This window comes from Chelonia mydas, chromosome 1 (assembly GCF_015237465.2).
Source record: "Chelonia mydas isolate rCheMyd1 chromosome 1, rCheMyd1.pri.v2, whole genome shotgun sequence".
Lineage (NCBI taxonomy): Eukaryota > Metazoa > Chordata > Testudines > Cheloniidae > Chelonia > Chelonia mydas.
This window is the reverse complement of record NC_057849.1, coordinates 306,083,379-306,100,724: the sequence shown is the minus strand read 5'-3', so window position 1 is coordinate 306,100,724 and position 17,346 is coordinate 306,083,379. Positions and strand designations below refer to the sequence as shown.

Genomic DNA, 17,346 nt, shown 5'->3' with positions numbered 1-17,346 from the left:
GCAAAGGAGGAGCTTCATTATAAATACATTAAAAGTTCTCTTTGTGGGGTATTTTTGTTCCAAGCCATTTAAACTGAAGTTGGGTAGCATAATGACCTTTTACTTCAAAAAGGAAAGGTGGGGGGCGGGGGGGTGGAATCCTAAATATTAACTGAAAATGGTGGCATTTAGGGGGAGTAAATGGCAGATATGAAAATCAAATAATATTTGTATAATGGGGGGAAAGAACCAATCATATATTCATCACTGGAATCCACAGAGCTTCTTATCTAACAAGATATGGCTGAATTCTTGTAAAAGTAGCAATAAAAGATTGACCTCATAGAGAATGGCCAAAAGATACATGTTAGTTCTTCTTTTCATTCTCCGCTCCCCTTCTTCATCAAATGCAGCTATTCATTTTTTAAAGAAGAAATGGATTATTACAGGGTTTCTCAAACTGGGGGTTGGGACCCCTCAGGGTGTCATGAGGTTATTACATGGGGGGTCACGATTTGTCAGCCTCTACCCCAAACCCTGCTTTGCCTCCAGCATTTGTAATGGTATTAAATATATAAAAAAGTGTTTTTAATTTATAAAGGGGGGTTGCACTCAGAGGCTTGCTATGTGAAAGGGGTCACCAGTACAAAAGTTTGAGAACAACTGGATTATTACTTACCTGAATGTTAAACTGTAGAAAGAACAAGAATTTCACTATAAAAATCAGCATTTAAAAGTGAGGGGAAATTGCTGATATCTTTCCTTAAAATATATTGATAAAGTAAATGCTTGTGTTTTAGAATGAATAATGTATGGGTTTCTCTAAGAAATAGCAGAGTGACAGTATAAGGGATAACATTCCTCTGGAGTCAGACCTACAGCGAGCTAACTGGCTGATTAGCCCCACCTGCTGCACCTGAGAAAAGAGCTGGAAATTTAACTGTCTGGTCCTCATGAAAGAGGGCAGCAGGAAGTGGAGGGTAGAGATTGTCACACTCTCCAGAAAGTAGAGGGGCCAGGAGTTGTGCCTCCATGGACAGGAGCTACAGCAGAGAGGAATTATTCTAGAAACCAAACAGATGGAAGGGAGACAGTGCAAAGTCCTTTATTATGGAGGCTCTGAGGTAAGAGCCAGGAAATTTTGGGATTGCTTGAGTTACTGGTGTGAGAGGCAGACTTGGGGAAGGGTCTGCTCAACCTGCACAGTCTTTGAGGGAGGAGTCTGTGTGGGTTTGATTTGTTTTGTTAAGAAGGCTTCAAAGAAAAAACAACTAATCCTGTTGGAAACTGGTTCCCGGGATTCTGTGAGACAGCCCTGACAGAATTACCCCAGGGAGTGAGCTAGCTCAGTAAGGGCAAAACCAGATCCAGCAGGAGGAGGGTGCCAGAAGATAGGCTCCAATCCTTTTCCAGTAGTACTGTATATAGAGTTTGCTGCAGTAGTTATCAAAATGCTAATTATTGGCATCAATCCTACAAGATTCTGGCTCCAGTCCAATAAACCATGTGCTTAAAATTAAGTCTGTGCTGGATCTGTTTCTTGCCATCCTCAGGGTGTCTGAGAAAGAAGCCACTTTTGTGTAGCAGACAACCCGTTTCTTTTCTTTTCTTTTTTGAATGTGTAACTTGAAAAAATGTTTTTACACTTTATACTGGTAAAACACTAAGGAAAGCCTTTATAAATGATATGTCAAGGTTTAATGAATTGGGTCCACAGGAAGCTAAGATTTGTTTCTATTTACTACACCAACTAGCACAAGCTGTACAGAATCTTCAGCACATCCTGTGTCAGGGGACTCTAAAAACACATTTCAGAATTACCAGGAGAGTACATATGAAACTAGAGCTTGAAAGTGGGATGGCCTGACAGGCCCTTCAAAATGGAGATAAGGATGGAAGTGTAGGTTGGTGGTGGGGGATGTGAGCAAATGCCTTTTGCACTGGCGTTCTACATTTTACAAGAATTTAAAGGGCAGGCCTTTTCAGGTCAATCTAAATGTAAATAAACATAAGAGATCTCCACATGGCTACTAGGGTTCTCAAAGGGACGTTTTAATGAATATTTTTTGTCTGTATTTCAGTAAGTATTGTAAACATAGTAAAAGGGGTGAAAATGTGGGCAGGCAGTCTATCAGGAACCCTTCGCTGGGATTCCTTCTGAGATTTATTACCAGTGGTAGCATTACAGCTTTTCACCTGATAAATGCTGTCCTTCTTTTACTTTTCTTGACTCCAGCAGCCTCCCTATCTAATCTCCACTGGCTCTAGACTTATAGTGAGAGGTCGGCTCCCAACCCTGGATGTTCTGTCATCCTGCTCTTTTTCGGATCCTGTGAAAACTTCCCCACAGCCTCATGCTTCCAGAGCCTTTCCTCACTGCCAAAGTCTCTCCCTGTGGCAGGGGAAGGGCACCAATAGTGGGAAGCTGCCAGACCCTTTCTCTGCTGCTGGAGTGTTTCGCTGTGGTGAGGAAAGGCTCCAGCAGCAGGGAGCTGCCAGAACCTGTCCTCAAGGGCTCCCCCTGCAAGAGCCTTTCCCCACTGACGGTCTTTTTCTGCAGCAGAGAAAGGCTCCAGCAGCGGAGAGGCAGCAGGACGCTACACAGCTAAAAATAGAAGCATAGTGGGGGGAGGCATGTCTTGAGAGATTAGACAGCCATGTAAGGTAAGTACTCTAGTACATATCCATGCCCTTCGGGCATGTCTTAATTTTATACACCTCACGATCTGCACTGCTATATATACACCTGTGCTAGGGGCTACACATGCCACCAAAAGAAGCATACGCTATGGGTACATCTTTTGGCTGTGTCATGTATAAATGCATATAGCCCCAGAGCATGGGCGTATACATATCCGTGTAGACGGTGAGGCCAGGCTTAGGTGAGTAGAGTAAAGACACGCCTGAAATGCGTGGGTGTGCACTGGAGTGCCTATCCTACACAGCTCTCTACTCGCCCCAGCTGCGCCTCCTCATCTGTGCTGTTATTTTTAGCAGTGCAGTGTCTTACTGCCTCCCTGCAGCTGGGGCCTTTCGCCTTTTCGCCGCCACCGGGAAAGACTCCAGGTTCTTCATTGTATTAGAATCATAGACTTTAAGGTCAGAAGGGACCATTATGATAGTCTAGTCTGACCTCCTACACAATGCAGGCCACGGAATCTCACCCACCAACTCCTGTAACAAACCCCTAACTTATGTCTGAGCTATTGAAGACCTCAAATCATGGTTTAAAGACTTCAAAGTGCAGAGAATCCTCCAGCAAGTGACCTGTGCCCCACGCTGCAGAGGAAGGCGAAAAACCCCGAGGGCCTCTGCCAATCTGCCCTGGGGGAAAATTCCTTCCTGACCCCAAATATGGGGATCAGCTGAACCCTGAGCATGTGGGCAAGACTCACCAGCCACAAACCCAGGAAACAATTCTCTGTAGTAATTCAGATCCCTCCCCATCTAACATCCCATCACAGGGCATTGGGCATATCTACCGCTAGTAGTAGAAGATCAATTAATTGCCAAAATTAGGCTATCCCATCATATCATCTCCTCCATAAATTTATCAAGCTTTGTCTTGAAGCCAGATATTTCCCTCCTTCCCCCTGTTCCTCTTTAACAGTCTCTCTGTGTGATTTTCATTTCTACTCCCCCCTGCATCATTTTTTTTTGTCTTCTCCTCTTTGTGTGGTTCTCTCCTAGTCACTGAACAAACCCAGTATAATTTCATACTTTCAATTTTATTATTTCATTTCATATAAGTGCATAAGCAGTATGTTAAATGAATGTTATTTAAGTTACAAAATCAAATGCTCAAAAGTTACGAAATGCCAGATTTATGGTTGCCTGTGAAACCGTAATTTGTCCTATTTGTGCATTCATCCAATGTGCTGAATGAAGCAGGATCCTAGAGAAAAAGTAGTTTGTGGTGGTGTAATTAAAGACTGTATCATAATGGATATGCATGAAAGTGAAATTGAGGTTGCACCAGCACACAAGTGAGAGAAGGGAGATGGTAACTTTTTTTAACTCTTTACAACTCAGCTAAATGTGAATGGAATTTCACGTGACAAAGAAGAGTCACTTCTGGAGTCTGACGGCTTTTCCTCAGCTGAATATGAAAGGCCTACTGCTAACAATGTAGGTGTTTAATGTTTCTCAAAGAAAAGCTTGCAGGAATCTTTTAAAATGGAAAGTTGTAGGCAATCTAAATAAAGGGTTTCTAACAACTGCCTTCATGATATTATACAAATTACGTTAAAATATTTTAAGGTAGCAAACTTGACAAAATAATACATGATTGTGTAATTATGACTGTACCATAGTATATATGAATAAGGGGGTAGAATTAAGATTGCACAGATAATCATAATTCTGGTGTTTCCTAACTTTTCACTTTATTTGCACTTTGCAATCTTAATGTTCTTAGAACAGTATTTTGTACTTTCCTAGGCTTAACAAAAAAAGTTCACTGAAAAAAACAGAGATTCCATGATGTAGCATCATACTGGCTCACCACATGATTCATCAGCAAGGTTGGAACCTTTAGATCCACCACAGAGACTTCTGCCACTTGAGCTAACAGAATAACCGGTAGCCGTTATGGATTGTCATCTTCTATGTGGACCAGCACTAGAGGGAGATGAGAGACTCACTTTGCCATGGACAGGTGTCTGCTGACTGCAATGGAACTGAGTTCTGCTCCAGGCTTTGGAGGGGAATGTTCCTTAGTGAATACAGACTCTCCTGCCCATTTCCCCCTCCCCACCCCAGGCTCGACTCCTTCTCCCCTACCCCTCCAACCTGTCCGCATCCCCAGTCTTGCCTCTTCCCCACCAGTAGCTTCTTGTCCCAGTCCTATTCTCGTTGCCTTCCCAGTCTCCATTCCTCAGTTTTCTCATCCCAGTTCTAGTCTCCTTGCCCATTCAGTTCTATTTACCCACTCCAGGCTTTCTATCCAAATCCCAGTGACCCAGCCAGTCCGAGTTTTCCCCAACCAGCTCCTTGTCCGATCTATCTCTCCACATCCTTCCCACTGGCTGCCAATCATAGGCTCCCTTCCTGGGCTTCTCACCTTATCTGAATCTCTCCTCTACTCCTTTCCTGGCTCCTTGTCCCAGTCCCTTTGCCAAGTTAGTCCCAGTTCTCCATCTTGTCAGATCTGTTTCCTCTCCCCACTGCCTATGCTTCCCTTCATGCTGGTTCCTAGTCCCACTACCCCTTAGCTCCTCATCCAGTCTTACTGTCTCCCCTCCTCCCTCCAACCAACTGACTTGGGTCCCCCTTCTTTCTCTCACTGGCTTTCAGACACCCTTGTTTCACTCCTCAACCCCCAACCCCGGCACCCAGTCCCCTTGCCCAACCAGTCCCGGTTTCTCTTACTCTTTATTACAGTCCGGTCCCATTCCTTGTCCCAATCTACTCTTTTCACATCTCCCGGTCTGGCTTTTGTCCCCACCGCACTTGACTCAGACAGCATTCTCTTGCACGCTATCTGGGTGACAGCAGGGGGATCATTGAGCAGACAGGAGACATTGGCCCTACTCTGGCCTACAGCAGCCATTACGGAGAAAGTTCCCTACTGTGAATTCCCCAGGGGGCATAAAGCTGGCAAGTTAGCTCTTACACCTTCTTTTTTCTGCAGCATGCATGTTGTGGATGAGGAGAGCAGGGAGGAGGAGTGGCTGCAGTTCAATGCGCTCTGGCAATTTTCAACTGGCATATGGTCCCTTACGGGGCCATTGCCAGCCAGTGCAAATTAGAGCGTCCTGAGCCAGGGATTTACAGAGAATCAGGGAGACCCTTTGGGAAGCAGTAGAGAAAATTCTGCCTGTATGTTTGCCTCAACAATGTGGTCCAGTAACTTTGTTCATCTAAGTGATGCATCACAGCCTTCAATATAGGAAATCTTTTTAGTTTGCTCCAGTTCCAGAAATCAGACATGAGAAATGTAGTGAATGGGCAATTCAAAACCACATTGTGGCATCTGGTTCTGAACATCACTCAACTGATTCTGATTGGTAAGGGCATTTAAACAGAAGGAGGGAGGAGACTCATTACTAATTGCTCTACAAGTAAAAAAGAAAATAGCTGCTGCAACTGCAGGCAAAACGCTATGAAATTGTATTTTAATACTTTTGTGACACTAAAGGAGAACATTAAAATGCTTTTATACGAAAGAAACTGTCAGTCTGAGAAATCTCATTTTTTCTTAATACAATTGTATAACTATCTTGTTTCCCTAATATTTACCCTACAGTTTATTTCACTATAGACATAAATTATGCTGGTAGCTGGAGAGCTCTTAACAAGTGAAAGTGACACAGACAGGGAGACTAGCTCATCAGTTCTTTTCTCCCCAGAACTCATGGCTCTCATTTTAAGTCATATCACATTAATTTATTTTTCTTTCACAAATTATTTTTAGTCCAAGTTCCTTCAGATTGATGTGTGAAGTTATAAAACAAGACAGGTGCATGAACTCCATCCCTTACTTTTCGGTGGTATGTCTGAACATTTTACCAGTGGAGAAAACTGCCGGCAGTGAGATTTCTGCAGCAGGATTTTGCAGCACCTCTTAGGAAGGATGTTTGTACGATTAATAATGGTTGTTGAAAATTCAGGATATGAATCAGCCTCTCTATCCTGTTGATTGGCTCTGATTCATTATGCCAAGAAAAACAATGTAGTTTTGAAAATCACTAGTAATGATTTAAAGCCACATTCTTGTGATAGGTGATAACTATAGTCCAAGAGAAAGGAAGCTTCTGTTTGGAGCTGATTAAATATACTAACTGATATCACATGCTAAGGTATTACAGTTCTTTGGACAAGCGACTTCTGCTTCTTATGCCTGTATTAATTTAGCTGTTAAATGACAGGCATAATCACTGGGAATGGAATGTTCCCAATCAGAAAAACCCCTCATTGTGTTGATGTGCAACCTGGTATAAACGCAGAACCCTATCTGACAAATAGATGCTGCCTTTATGCTGAATTACCTTGGGTCAATAATAGATCTGTGATTGTACTCCACAAGGTAGGTATTTTTTGAGCAGTCTTTGACCACAACAATTTATGTCTGTTTTCCCCTTGGAAATAAGATTTATTTGGAGTAAAGTAGGATGTAAACATTCCATTAGCCTCCTGACATACAGTTTCATTGTCCCTTTCTCTTACCTTTTTATCCATGGAAACTTTCCTAGTCGTTCTTAGCTACTGACTCCTGTGGCTTCTGCTGCATACACGCTGACTCCTTAATTAAAATTGCATGCCAGGAAGTAACTGCCAGCTGAATCCATCCCTCCTACTGTTGCATTCTGTCAGCTCAGGGATATTTTGGTGGGGGGGGAGGGGAATGTCAGTGGCTGTTTCTGAAACTAAATTTTGGAAACTGGAAAATGTATGTTGTGTGAAGATTAAATCAGGAAAATATCATAGCTTATTACACAACAAAAATGACTACTGTGAAGGTATAGAGTATTTTCTGAGTTATGAATATGCAAAAGAACATCAGGGGAAAAATAATAAGGAAGATGCTAACCTGATGGCTGATCTTGTGAAATCTTCCCACTAGGAGCAGTACTATCCACTTTGACTCTTTCTATATTCTATCCTCGGACCTCCTGTATATTGGTAGTACCTTTTTGCGATCGGGTGGCCAGAACAGAACACAGAATTCCAGAGGAGAGGATACAGCTGATTTATATAATGGCATTAGGGTATTTTCTATCCTGCTGGGTAGCCACTCTGTCTGTTTCCTCTCCTTTTCTTTTTCTGTGATCATCACGCCACATTGATAGGAGGTTTTTTTCATTTGACTGTCTATGACTATATTGAGGTCTTAACTGTAGACATTCAGGATAAGTTAGAACTGAGCAATGTGTTTTAAGTAGATCAAAATGTCTCCTTCCACTGTGAACTACCTTTCATTCTGCCTCTGTCTCTCGTCCCCATTCCATTCCCTACATTCTCCCATTTTGCTCTGTGAATCCATCATGCCCTGTGTTCCCCATTCTGTCTCCCCCCACATTCACCTGGTAGGATAGACAACCGGGGTGGCAGGCTTGTTAATTTTTGGTGGTGCCCAGAATGGGTCCAAGTCCTGCCCCTCCCCACCACCACCACACATACACACCTGCCTTGTAAGCTGATAGATATTTTTTTAAATAGTGTAAAAATGGACTGTAAGCATTTAACAGTTTCCCTATATTGCACAATATCACTATCATAAGAGAAAAATTTTTAACTAAGAATATCAACTTCATTAATACTCTTTTGAATACGGAAACAACCAAGTACTCTTGGATCAATAACCCTCAAAAGCAAATACTTTCTAAAATTAAAACAAAATGTAGCCCCTTCTTTTGTGATGTTCTTCAGGAGGCAGCAAACCCTTTTCATCGTTATTCGATGGGGGATGGGGCTGCCCCTTCCCCAGAGTGGGGAAGAAGTGGTGACCGCAGGCAAGGGGACAAGACTCCAGGAAGCCCCCTCTGAGTTGTCTCCCGGTGAGTGGTGGGTTGGGGGGCTGCCCCGCCCTCCCTCCACAGGCACAGCAGCCTCCTCAGCCTGTCGCCAGCGCTGCTCCCTTTGTTGTAGCCAGCAGCGGCCAGCAAGGGAGCACAGCGGAATGGCAGGGCAGCTGTCCAGGGCACAGGCAGGTATGCTCCGGGGAAGGCGTGTGAGGGCTGCAGGCGGAGCCGGTGGAGAGACCCAGCTGTGAACATTGGTGGAGTTGGGACCCCAGGCCCTGAATATTGCTGGAGCACGGGCCCAGAGGGCCTAAATGACTCATCGCCCCTGTAGACTAATGGATTCTTCTGTGTCCACCTCCCTGTTCGGCTGGAAGCTCTGATCGGTTGGCTTGGATCTAGATAGAATATGGAGCACTTAATCTGGGAGCATAATGGAGTTAAATCTCATTCCGTGGCTTATACAAGCCTGCCACCCCTGGTTGTCTGTCCTATCAGGTGGATGTAGCCCATTCCCAACAGTTGACAAGAATGGGTGAATATCCCCAGAGGGAAAATTTTATTTTTTGTAGTGACCCTGCCACTCCCAGTCTTTATTCAGGCCTAATAAGATGGTGTCAAGACTGGGAGTGGCTGGGTCACTACAAAAAATAAAATTTTCCCTCTGGGGATATTCACCTATTCTTATCAACTGTTGGGAATGGGCCACATCCACCCTAATTGAATTGGCCTTGTTAGCACTGACCCCCAACTTGGTAAGGCAACTCACATCTTTTCATGTGCTGTATATTTATACCTGCTTACTGTATTTTCCACTCCATGCGTCTGATGGAGTGTAAGCATTTAACAGCTTTATATCCCACAAAAGCTTATGCCCAAATAAACTTGTTAGTCTCTAAGGTGCCACAAGGGTTCCTTATTGTTTTTGCTGATACAGACTAACACGGCTACCACTCTGAAACCTGTCACCATGCAAGGCACTGAATTGAGCCATATAAAGTGGAAATCCATCAACTTCATGAAAAAACTCATGCAAATACAGACAGACATCATCTTCCTTTCCAAATGCAAACAGATGGACATCATACCAAAAGGACTGAAGGTAAAAAATCCATTACAATCAACATACCACACAGACTATGGTGAGAGATTATGCCACGCACTCTCAAAGAAACTGCAGAACCTAAGGATCAACATCCTATACAGCAAACAGGAAAAGATCAAGAATGAGCTCTCAAAACTGGAGACTCTCATAAAAAAACAACCTTCCACACAAACTTCCTTGTGGCTGGACTTTAAAAAAACTAGACAAGCCATTTACAACTTTGCTTCTCTACAAAGGAAAAGGGACACTAAAGTATCTAAACTCCTACATGCCACAGGGGCCACAACAGTGGTACCCTTAACTCACCCAAAAATATTGTTTATCTATACTCTTAGGACAGACTCTTCTGCTGGGCTATCTCAGGGCCTCTCCTTCTGCCCCACCATCCCCATGAACATGATACACTTCTGCAGTGACCTGGAATCCTAATTTCTCCATCTCTGACTCAAGAAATATTTCCTCCACATCACTGAACAGCACACTAACCCACAGAAACCTTCTTCATCTTGTAGCGTTGGTTGGGATTCTTCATGGACTCCTCCTGATGGTTGAAACCACAGACTGGACTTCTACATAGAGCGCTTCCACTGATGTGCATGAGCTGAAATTGTGGAAAAGCAGCATCATTTGCCCCATAACCTCAGCCATACAGAACACAATGCCATCCACAGCCTCAGAAACCACTCTGACATTATAATTAAAAAGGCTGGTGCTGTACTCAGGGTATGAACAAGAGGCTGCTAGGCAACTCTCTGACACCACATTCTACAGGCCATTACCCTCTGATCACACTGAGGGGTACCAAAAGAAACTGCACCATCTTCTCAAGAAACTCCCTGAAGAAGCACAGGAACAAATCTACACAGACACACCCCTAGAGCAGCAACAAGGGGTATTCTATCTGCTACCCAAGGTCCATAAACCTGGGAATCCTGGACGCCCAATCATCTTGGGCATTGGCACCCTGACGGCAGGATTGTCTGGCTATGTGGACTCTTTCCTCAGGCCCTACGCTACCAGCACTCCCAGCTATCTTCAAGACACCACTGACTTCCTGAGGAAACTACAATCCATTGATCTTCCAGAAAACACCATCCTAGCCACTATGGATGTAGAAGCCCTCTACACCAACATTCCACACAAAGATGAACTACAGGCCGTCAGGAACGGTATCCCCGATAATGACACAGCAAACCTGTTGGCTGAGCTTTGACTTTGTCCTCACCCACAACTATTTCAGATTTGGGGATTATTTATACCTACAAGTCAGTGGCACTTCTATGGGTACCTGCATGGCCCCACAGTGTGCCAACATTTTTATGGCTGATTTAGAACAATGCTTCCTCAGCTCTTGTCCCCTAGCACCCCTACTCTACTTGTGCTACATTGATGACATTTTCATCATCTGGACCCATGGGAAGGAAGCCCTTGAGGAATTCCACCAGGATTTCAACAATTCAACCTACCATCAACCTCAGCCTCTTGACCCACACAAGAGATCCACTTCCTGGACACTACAGTGCAAATAAGCAATGGTCACATAAACACCACCGTATACCGGAAACCTACTGACCACTATACTTACCTACATGCCTCCAGCTTTCATCCAGGCCACATCAGACGATCCTTATCTATAGCCAAGCCCTAAGATACAACCGCATTGTCTCTGTCTGAGGGATTGGAGCAAAACACCTACAGGATCTCTATCAGGCATTCTTAAAACTACAATACCCACCTGGGGAAGTGAAGAAACAGACTGACAGAGCCAGAAGGGTACCCAGAAGTCCCCTACTACAGGACAGGCCCAACAAAGAAAGTAACAGAATGCCACTAGCCATCACCTACAGCCCCCAACTAAAACCTCTCCAGCACATCATCAAGGATCTACAACCTATCCTGAAGGATGATCCCTCACACTCTCAGACCTTGGGAGACAGGCCAGTCCTCGCTTATAGACAGCCCCCCAACCTGAAGCAAATACTCACCAGCAACTACACACCACAAAACAGAAACACTAACCCAGGAACCAACCCCTGCAACAAACCCCTTTGCCAACTCTGTTCACATATCTATTCAAGGGACACCATCACAGGACCCAACCACATCAGCCACACCATCAAGGGTCATTCACCTGCACATCTACCAATATTATATGTGCCAGCAATGTCCCTCTGCTATGTACATTGGCCAAACTGGACAGTCTCTATGCAAAAGAATAAATGGACACAAATCAGACATCAAGAATTTTAACATTCAAAAACCAGTAGGAGAGCACTTCAATCTCCCTGGACACTCAATAACAGACTTAAAAGTGGCCATTCGTCAACAAAAAAACCCCTCCAAAAACAGACTTCAACGAGAAACTGCAGAAATGGAATTATTTTGCAAATCTGACACCATCAAATTATGCCTGAATAAAGACTGGAAGTGGCTGGGTCACTACAAAAAATAATTTCCCCTCTGTTGATACCCACCTTTTTGTCAACTGCTGGGAATGAGCCAGATCCACCTTGATTGAATTGACCTTATTAGCACTGACTCCCCACTCGGTAAGGCAACTCCCATCTTTTCATGTGCTGTGTATTTATACCTGCCTACTGTATTTTCCACTCCTGATTAAGTGGGTGTTATCCCATGAAAGCTTAAGCCCAAATAAATTTGTTAGTCTCTAAGGTGCCACAAGGACTCGTTGTTGTTTTTACTGATACAGACTAACATGGCTACCACTCTGAAACCTATCTCCATCCAGGAAAGCACTACTAGACACATTGTCACACTGATCCTTGCCTGTGTCGCAGTCTCACATCACTGTACAAGGCACGCAGCTAACCAAATACTGGCATGGTGGGGAGCATCTGGTCTTTGTGCACAAGCATTTGATTAGCTAAAGGATTGATTTGGGAGCACATGGTACTTCACGCATTCCAAGACCTATCCAGGCCCAGTAGGGGAGGGTAGTTTTGGATGTGCACAATCATCCCAGAGCCATTCTATTGCTTGATAATTTGCCCTCTTGACAGTAGGTTTAAATGCACGTCTTGTGGTGGCAATTTTTCTCCAGTTGTCTGCTTTTTGGAAAACATCCACCAACATAGCTCTGCAAGTGTTGTAATGTTGGTCTTCAAATAGTAAACTTGGCATGTGATTGCCTCTAGTGCCTTTATGACACCGTCGGTAACTGTATCAGCCATTCTGGGCACCTTCAGAGTGAGAAGAGAGTCTTTTGATGCTGAATCAAATGCTTTACAGTAAGATAACTTTTGGTCTTTCAGTCAATCCTCCAGTTGTGTCACATCCTGAAAGGGTGTGGAAACCTGGCAGTGCAGTGATATTTTAATAGTCCAAGTAATAGGAATGTATCTCTTAGGAATATACAGCAAAGATGTTCCCCAGCAGTGGGCACAAAAACAGAATCTTGAGGAAGTCTTGGGTAGCGTTTCATAGAGAGCACTAAAACATCTGTGTCTTGTGCAAAAATCTAGAGTTTAGTAGCTCCTCTCTTTGTGGTATTGACGACATGCAAGATCATTTTAGTGTCATAGAATATCAGGGTTGGAAGGGACCTCAGGAGGTCATCTAGTCCACCCCCCTGCTCAAAGCAGGACCGATCCCCAATTAAATCATCCCAGCCAGGGCTTTGTCAAGCCTGACCTTAAAAACTTCTAAGGAAGGAGATTCCACCACCTCCCTAGGTAACGCATTCCAGTGTTTCACCACCCTCCTAGTGAAAAAGTTTTTCCTAATATCCAACCTAAATCTCCCCCACTGCAACTTGAGACCTATACTCCTTGTTCTGTCATCTGCTTCCACTGAGAACAGTCTAGAGCCATCCTCTTTGGAACCCCCTTTCAGGTAGTTGAAAGCAGCTATCAAATCCCCCCCATTCTTCTCTTCCGTAGACTAAACATCCCCAGTTCCCTCAGCTCTCCTCATAAGTCATGTGTTCCAGTCCCCTAATCATTTTTGTTGCCCTCCGCTGGACTCTTACTAATTTTTCCACATCCTTCTTGTAGTGTGGGGCCCAAAACTGGACACAGTACTCCAGATGAGGCCTCACCAGTGTTGAATAGAGGGGAACGATCACGTCCCTCGATTTACTGGCAATGCCCCTATGTATATGCCATTGGCCTTCTTGGCAACAAGGGCACACTGTTGACTCATATCCAGCTTCTCGTCCACTGTAACGACTAGGTCCTTTTCCGCAGAACTGCTGCCTAGCCATTCGGTCCCTAGTCTGTAGCGGTGCATGGGATTCTTCCGTCCTAAGTGCAGGACTCTGCACTTGTCCTTGTTGAACCTCATCAGATTTCTTTTGGCCCAATCCTCTAATTTGTCTAGGTCCCTCTGTATCCTATCCCTACCCTCCAGCGTATCTACCTCTCCTCCCAGTTTAGTGTCATCTGCAAACTTGCTGAGAGTGCAATCCACACCATCCTCCAGATAATTTATGAAGATATTGAACAAAACTGGCCCCAGGACCGACCCTTGGGGCACTCCACTTGATACCAGCTGCCAACTAGACATGGAGCCATTGATCACTACCCGTTGAGCCCGACAATCTAGCCAGCTTTCTATCCACCTTATAGTCCATTCATCCAGCCCATACTTCTATAACTTGCTGGCAAGAATACTGTGGGAGACCATGTCAAAAGCTTTGCTAAGTCAAGGAACAACACGTCCACTGCTTTCCCCTCATCCACAGAGCCAGTTATCTCGTCATAGAAGGCAATTAGATTAGTCAAGCATGACTTGCCCTTGGTGAATCCATGCTGACTGTTCCTGATCACTTTTCTCTCCTCTAAATGCTTCAGAATTGATTCCTTGAGGACCTGCCCCATGATTTTTCCAGGGACTGAAGTGAGGCTGACTGGCCTGTAGTTCCCAGGATCCTCCTTCTCCCCTTTTTTAAAGATGGGCACTACATTAGCCTGACTTAGGGAAACTATGTCAGCTGACTTTGTTACGAATTATACCTGACAGGTCACGCACAAAAACTGCTGCGAATTATACCCGATAGGTCACGCACAGTTTGAGTCTAGGCTGAGGCACATGAACAAAGTCCACAACTGCAGAGTTCCCAAAGATACTAAGTTTATTACGCTCGAGCGTGGTGCCCCCCTGCTAATCAGGAGGGGACCCCGAATGCAGGTTATACAGAGATTATATACCTTTTAGCAAAGCATGTTGCCCTCATGCATCGGAAACCTTAGCCAATAGACAAACCCTTCCCTTATTTACCACCTATTTCTGCTAAGTTCATTCCTTGTGCTAAAGCATTACTTCAACTACACAACATGGTCCTAAAGCAATGCACCAGTAGCCTTTCTTATCAGGATGGGAGGCTCACATCAAGGCCAGGAGGCAGGGAGTTAGGAACAGACAAAGAACAAAAACTGGAAGTCGAGACAGTCTGGTAACTAGGGGGTGGAGGGGTTCACAGGAATGCAGTATCTAAGGAACACTCCTCCTGGTGCATGATGTGCTTGCTTTTAGACAATGGTGGGCCCCAAACCAAAATGGAGTCGCATATACTAACTTTTCCTTAACAACTTAGGGAAACTATGAAGAAACTCCACTGAACAGTAAGAGGCAACAACTTCATCATGCCCTGCAATGACAAAATTCTTCAAGCAATTTGAATGCTGGAGCATTTTTCCTGCAAGGTATGCATTTAATTCATCCTTTGTGGGAATATGTGACAGTAGCTTCTTCATTATAACATTGGAGATGTCTGTGGAGCCAATGTTTTTTGTACTGGACAAGTGCAATACCATGGAGTCTCTTCTTTCTGGTAATATTTTTAATTGAGTCCTGTGCATACCTGTCAGACATTAGGTGGACTTTTTCATAGGTCCAGTATTTTCTCGGTAGCCTCATAATGAAGTGTTCTGCTAAGATTTGGCTGGTGAGTTTCTGATTGGCTAGAGCTTGTACCTCAGCTATACCATCTATGACTGCTGCTCTGAAAGGCCTTGGGCATAAGATACTGGTCACACTGTCAGTAGATACTGGCTTAGGAAGACCAAACAAGATGTGGAATAGTTTGCTTTTCAACTGGCTCATATGCATTGTTCCATTCCATTTGAACATTGATCATGTACCATGGAGAACTCTCATGGAGAGCTTTTACTTTCTCAAAGTCTCACCTTGATCAACATCACACTGAGATCTGGACGCTATCAGGAGACCAGCAAACAATAACCTGTCTGCAGTTACCTCTCTAACAGTTCCTATCACCTTCACTCTGACTTTCTGCTTTGTATTTGAGCACAGGTTTAGCATGTTCATCTTGACTGCAGCCCATACATTTATGGAGACTGAAGTGCATGATTGGTATTAGGGGAACCCGAGCCCTCCCATTCCTCCTCCTGCTTGCCCAGAAACCAATCAGGTGTGCACCCTGGGCCAGGGTGTCACCTACCCTACTTCCTAGGTTACTTCCTACTGCATCTCTGCCTCACCAGAGGCATGATGAAGGCCTGGCCAACAGCCTGCAATGTGTCCCCTCAGAAGGGAGACAGGAGGGTCCCCTCCCTCCTAATGAACCGATGTTTTGCTGTCTCTTCTGTGTTGACTAGCAGCTCTGAATTGAAGCTTAGTTTAGGACAGTGCGGGGATCCTACTGGATTTCTGCAGGAACTACAAGGGCAGGTCTGCTCCCTGGCGCTGACTGAGCTGTCCTGTGCTCTTTTAAGCTCCCCCTCCATTTAGAAAACATCCAGAAAGTGCAGCTGGGCAGAGCCTCCTGTGACCAGACCAGCTCCTCAACCCTCTGTTGCCCAGCGTAAGGTTTGTACACCCCATCACAGGAATTCATCCCACCCATGCTTAATGTTTTGTTTGAAATTCAGTGGAGTTCTGGAGCTGTTGCGAAAAACTCGGGAAGAGCATTTGGATGCTGGGTTATGCCCGCCCAGCCACCCACCCACTCCAACAACTTTAACTGCTCTTTTTTTGTGTTCTAGGGCTTCAACTGAACCAAGTGCACAGAAGGGAAATGTTGACCTTTTAACAACCCAATTCCTTTTAGAAATTCTTCCCATGAGTCTGGGTCAGACTTTTCTGTGCCTCTTATTTCTGGGAGGCACTAGGCAATCATCACTGAAGAGTTAGTGAAATACTTTTTTGCTTTAGATTTAACCAAATCTTCAGGTGCTGCAAAGGTTCAAATTCTAATTAGCAGTCCTAACAGACTGAGTAAAGAGCAGCAAAGACTCTACCATCTTCATGCATTGCTGCACCATCCTGAAAGTGGATTTTGTTGCAGATTCAAGCTCATTGAATTGCTTGATCTGTTCTGTGATATTGCAGCTCTCCATTGTAGGCAATTGAGTTGTCTTCGAGTTCAGTGAGGGTGGAGTGTACACCGGATGTGTGGAACTGTTCTTTCAAGTCCTGTACTCTTTTTAGGAAATGATTCCAAACACTTCAGTTCGCTGTTCAAAGAAGAAATATTGTGGCATAATAAACAAAGCTGATAACCAATACTGCTGACCTGTTTCTTTTCTGCCAATGATGGCAAATCAGCTTGAGGCACTCCTTCCATTTATAGTAATCTGTGACATTCAAAACATTAATCAGGTTTCATGTTGTGAGCATTAACTGACACAGTACTGTCAGTTGCAGACCACAGTTTAACTTTGTGAGGGCTGTACGTGTTTATTATAAAGTTGATTTTTTTTAAACTTTTTATACATTTTTGAATATATAGCAATGTAATTGTTCTAGGTTTGTTGTGTTTAGTACCAGGGTGTTTGAGGGAGAAAGGGCTTTCAAATGGTACCAAACTTGACCCTTTTC

At 44.2% G+C, this 17,346-nt stretch overlaps 1 long non-coding RNA gene across 2 annotated transcripts; it reads left to right on the top strand.

Moving 5' to 3' along the window:
* Window positions 1-928: 928 nt before the first annotated feature.
* On the top strand, window positions 929-17,031 carry LOC122466471. Of its 2 annotated transcripts, XR_006291986.1 has the most exons (4): window positions 947-1,103; window positions 4,012-4,107; window positions 15,101-15,209; window positions 16,512-17,031. It is a non-coding gene; the product is annotated as an uncharacterized LOC122466471 (long non-coding RNA). The 2 variants fall into 2 exon arrangements; XR_006291987.1 differs by lacking the exons at window positions 15,101-15,209; window positions 16,512-17,031 and adding an exon at window positions 4,420-6,143 and having other exon boundaries at window positions 929-1,103.
* The last annotated feature ends 315 nt before the right edge of the window (window positions 17,032-17,346 follow it).